This window comes from Thalia democratica, chromosome 3 (assembly GCF_965202585.1).
Source record: "Thalia democratica chromosome 3, ktThaDemo2.hap1.1, whole genome shotgun sequence".
In the NCBI taxonomy this organism is placed as follows: Eukaryota; Metazoa; Chordata; class Thaliacea; order Salpida; family Salpidae; genus Thalia; species Thalia democratica.
This window is the reverse complement of record NC_139167.1, coordinates 86,997,680-87,003,734: the sequence shown is the minus strand read 5'-3', so window position 1 is coordinate 87,003,734 and position 6,055 is coordinate 86,997,680.

The following is a 6,055-nucleotide window of genomic DNA, read 5'->3' as shown; positions in this document are numbered from 1 at the left end:
TATATTACATGTAAAAAAAACATTGTTAGAAAGTTATGCATAAACTCAACTCAAACTAACTAAAGTATTAAATAAAAAGTTGTTTAAAATATGAGCATCTTTTTAAGTTGGTGTACATAGAAATTAAATTAAAGTGCAAAGAAAACTTTTAAAAAATTAAAATGTGTCAAAAAAAAAATCAAATAAATTTTATTTCTTATTACATTGATACTTTAAATGTTTTTATACTAAAATACAACATTTTAAAATAAAAAATCTATAAAATATCCTTAGGAATAGAAAAAATTTAAAAAAAAATCCGAGCTATAAAGAAATGACACTTTAGTTAATTACTGTGCATTACTTTTGTACACAAAAAATAACATTTGCACTTAGTTTATTTCATAAATAGGTATTATATAACTAAATTATTAAATCCAAGTACTATTTACACTCTTTTTTTCAGATAATTACTTGCTGTTGTAAAAAAGAAGTTATTATGAAACTCAGAAAAATATCCTGTTAGAATGATAATCTGTCTTTTTGACATTTTTAAACTAAAGCAGTAATTTGTTATAATTATTTTAAAATTTTATACAGAGACTTAAAAACAAACTAATCAAATTAAATCGATTTTCCGAAAAAAATAATTTGAAATATATTTTTACTTAGCGGGCCACATTTACATGCTCGCGGGCCACAAAATTTTCTTTCGCGGGCCGCATTCCACTCAAAAAAATAACGTGCTCGCGGGCCGTAGATTTACCCTTCGCGGGCCGCAATTGGCCCGCGGGCCGCAGTTTGCCGACCCCTGTGTTATAAGTTAAAACACTTCGTTACATGATTTGTTGTTCTACATATTAATTCTTACAGATAGTAAGCGTTCTACTCGTAATTAAAATACGAAAAGTTATTTTCAAGACAAGAAAAGTTATTTCCATTTGTATTGACAACAAAACACTTTTTTATTTCGTTTGCTGTACGGTGGAGTGCGGATTGAAAAAAAAAAGTGAAAAATAGTAACTACTATTTTAAATTTTTCTAAAATAAAAAAAAGAAACTTAAATAATACGCTCAAAACTCAATCCTGCGAAAGTCAAAGTTTATTTGGTTGATGAATTTTTGGACCAATTTTGCAGACTTTGTCCGAGGATTTTTTTAAATTATACGTTCAAATAAACGCTTAGATAAAATTTTTCTGTACTAAGAGAAGATATGAATTAATTAATACGTAATACAAAAATTCTTGTTGATAAACTGTAAAGAAACAAACATTTGTTCAGTATTTAATTTTGACCTTGTCTTGATTACAAAAATTTATTGATTGATTGTTAATGTGTTTTTTCAAGTAAAACTTTAAATCAAAGCCATGTATTATTAAATTTCTTAAAAAAAATCAGTTCAAGTTCGTAGCTTTAGATAAAATAAATTGATATCTTTCAAAGATGAATGAATTATCTGTATAGAATATCTATTCATAGCGATATTTGAACGCTATATGATTTTTTTTAAATAGTTAATCATTGAGATTAGTTATGTCCGTTTTAATTTTTTTTAAATGTAGTTGTATACAAGTTATACAGTATAACTTAATACTTATCAAATTGAAATTAAAATATCTTAGAGTATATATATTTTTGAATATTCATATATGATTTTTGATTATAATACATTAATGGAAATAAAAGTAGAAATAGTTAGAATTTTATTTAGTAATAGAGTTATAAATACCTAAATTATTATTTTAATCTTGAATATGTATACTTTATTTTTTTACTATGAATAACATGAAACGACTAATGTGAATTATTACTACTTGATTAATATTAAACGAGGTAAAAATAATTCTAAATAAAATTCAACTAATCAGATATAGTTAAGAAAACTATTCTTCTTATTTAAACTTGTAGTTTAATATTTTCCTGTTTTTAAGCTCGTTTTTGATTCTTTTTTTTCTAACCATAACTCCACCGTCTGCGAGTTTTTAATCAGAAGTTTTTTTCTCTTTTTTTCATTCCTATAGATAAATATATTTATATAAAATTTAATGTTAATGCTTTAACTACTTAAAATTGTGTTTTTCTATTTATAACTCTTATTTAAGTATATAATTTCTAAAAACTCTATGCAATAAAATCTTTATAAAAATGCTTAACAGTAAAAATACTAAAAATATTTTCTGTCTTAAACTTTTCTCACATTACATTGTAAAAAGCAATTAATATTAAAAACAAAGTTTTGAAATTTCACTTTTAGGGTTTTAAAACTTTTAAAAACTATTCATTATCAAACAGATGACTTAACAGAAAAGTATATACATCAAGTTTTGTCTTTCTTTTATTTCCTGTTTACTAACCGTTGTTCAAATGCTTGAATTACGCTGTATAAAAAGAATTCCACAAGATAAACTTTTAAAGTTTCAAAAACTTACCTTAAAATTTTCCCTTAGTTCCTTTTGGAATAAGTTTATTATTCAGCTTTGAAATTTTTATTTTGCTTGTTTAAAGGTAAAAGTTAATCTTGAAAACTTGAAAAGAATAAAAGACTACTCACTAAAAAACAGTTTGCAATTTTATTTGCAAACTGTTTGCAAAAAACAATTTTATTTGTTCAAAATTTGAGGCTAAATAAAAATGTACATTTGTTTAATGTTTTACACTACTTTTTTTTTTAAATAACCTTGTTAAAACTAATATTTATACTACGGATGTAATTAGAATTTTAAAAGATATCTTTTTTTAACACTACAGTATATTTAATTTATAAAGAATTTATTAATACAAATAAATTTACTAATTATTAAAATCACAAAAAAACATTACTTTAATTTTTAAAGTAAATTTTATGCTATAGTATCGTAACTAATTTTTAATAGTAGAATTTGTAACGCTAATGTCTTATATTTAAAAATTTTATGAAATCAATTACTTTTGTGGTCTTTAAACTTTCAAATATTAATTACTTCAAGTTGAAAAACTTTTAAATATACCACTATGCACACATTTGTAAATATCAGTTTTAAGAAAAAAACTGTGTAATACAGTTTCCTTTTCAATATTAAATATAAAAAATGTTTTGTCATCGTTATTGAATTTAAAGAATTAAAAGAATAAATAAAAGAAAAAAAGTATACAAGAATTCAAGGTATATTTTGTTAATTTGTTCCGTAAATATTCTCAGTCTTAGATAAGCATTTTTAGACAATAACGTGTATAAGTTCAAACAAGGTTACATTCGTTTTTGGTAATCAGCTTATAAATAATTAAATAAATAAATTGTTGAAAAATCGGTTTCACAATAAGTTTTACAAGCTGTAATTTAAAAATTAAACCATAATTTTATAACTTATATTAATTACTAAAAAACCTTACAATCTCTAATGTTATTTAAAATATCACATTAGTTTGCTAACAGTAATAACAATATATAAGCTAGTATGGTTTAAAAAAAAATATTATAAGAGAATTCAACTTTTTGTAGGTGAACATAATTATTAGCTAAACAAAACATTTTGATTATTAGCTTAGTTTGATAAAAAAATTAATTTTTTTACCCTACCGGTATATTATAAAACTTTGTAGGTTTCTGGTTTTGAAACCTGGTTATAAATAAGATATTTAATTTGCACATCTCTAAGGTTTCTTATTTTTAAGTTTAACTTAATACCTTAAATGAACTAAATAAAACAACTTCAACAAAAAGTAAAAAGTTATCAAGCGTAAAAACCTTAGTTAACTTTTATAAATTGGTACACTTTTCTTGTGGAATCAGTTTTATATACAACCTAATAGATCCGAAAATATTTTATGTTTATTTAAGTTTTTAAAACACAAATTAAGGTTTTTTTAATTAGAGGTAATTTGTTGGTAATATACTAGATTTAACTAACAATATTACTTTAAGCTACACAATAATAAATATCTAGTTCAAATTAAAATTTACAGTTTTTCTTCTAACTTAAAGTTAAACTTTTAATAAGTTTACAACTTTCAAAACTTTTTTAATACAGTTATTAATTAGTTTACACGAAACTATATTTAAACATTCATACAAATATATTTCACAAATGTGAATAGTTTATTCAAAATATTAAAAAACACAATTAAATTTGTTTATACTTGTTAATATTTGACATTTCGAAATTTATTTACAAGTTGTTTAATCAATTTTATAATATAATTCATAAATCTTAAACATTTAAAACTAAACATTTCTTTTTTAAGATATTAAAAAAATCGGAATTTTCTAAGCATATATGTACAAAATGAAGGCCTAATTTAAAGCAACAGAGTTTAAAAAATAAACATTCTGACTTCTGAAGTACAATTTGAAACACTCTCTTGATAATCTAACTTACATACAGAAACACAAGTGGATGTTTTGTAGAACTTTGGTTTGTAAAACACTACAATTTCATTTTTGATTTTACATTCAAATCTTACAAGCAAATACTCTCATAAAATAAAATAAAACTTATCCAAAGTTAATATGCTAATATATTGATTTACGACTACTTGCTATGAAAGATAAATTATTCGGTTGACTACTGTTTAAAACTCTTTAATTTGCAATCAAAAAATTGTTGTTTAGTTTTGCATAGGAGATTTGAATTTAGTATTTAAAAAAAAATTGAGGAAAATAATTCTTATTAAGTATGTTTTCTAAAATTTGTATGTGAAATGAAAACCTATAACTGTTGCATACTTCTAATATTAAAAACATAAAAGTACATATTTTAATACAATATGATAAAAAAATAACGTATATTTGCTTTGGCAAACAGGAACTGAAATTTACATTTAAATAGCGTGAAATTGTGTATTAAAAAAAAAAGTAAATATTTACTCCTAAAATTATGTTAAAAATTAAGCTTCTTTTGCACCAAATTTAAACGTGCTATAGCTTCTTGATGATTTTGAAGAAAAATCATATCAACAAAGTGTAAATGTTTTAGACTAAGTTCAATTTTGTGTAAAATTAAGAACTCAAGCGAGAAAATACTTACATAGGCGTCATGCACAGCACAAAATTCAAGTATCATTTACAGAGAATTATGAGTTTATTAAAAAGATGTTGTAAAGGAACTTAATAATTTTTTCGTGAATAAGTTTTAAGGTCGGTAGTTATCGAAACACATAGCAGTAGATCACCAGAAAATTATTACTTACCCATCTTAAAGTTAAGTAAAACATTTTTGTTCAAAACCTACTTGGATTAAATTTTAATTAAATTTGCAACATAGAATAGTTAAGAGTTATTTAATACTGAAAAAACTTAATGCTTAAACACTTGAGCGATGTTTAAAGGTTATTTTCAACTCCACACAATCTATAGTAAACCTTAAATTAGTATATATAAATAGCATAATAAATATCATATAGTTTTATAACAGTCGGATTTAATATTTAGTATTTCACCTATTAATAACTATTATCTGTAGAAAATATCTTATTTAATGAAAACATATATACACCTACTTTATTCTATGCTTCTATTCTCTCATTACAGTAATTATTTTTTTACAGAACCCAGTTGAAGTGTGTTGATTCGTTAACACACAGAAACATATGTTGGTACAATAAAGGAAGATTACTGTATAATTTGTTTTTATTTATATTCCAGTGAAGTTACTTTACTAGGATCTTTTGTTAGCAAACGATTAAAACTATATTTTGAACAGTTATATATAAATAGTAAATATTATATAAAAAATATATAATTAGTATGCGCGGTCGTGTTTTTTTTTGTCTCATTGATCGTTCTTAAAAAGTTTTAATAATTAAAAGTATTTAACTTTTACTAAAAGTATGAAATGCTATTTATTATTAAAACCTAATTTGTATTGAAAAAAAAATATGTTCATTTTTTTTTGCTGTAGAGAGTTCTGAATAAAAAATACCCTTAGAGTATATTTTTATATTTATAATTTTTACCGCGTGATTTTTCAATTCCTTTTGAATCGTAAAAATGTACTTATAAACGCTTAAACTTACCAATAATTTAAACTTTTATGTGATCAACATGCAAGTTATTTCCTGGACAAGACGTCAAAATTGTATCCGTGGTGTGCGACTTG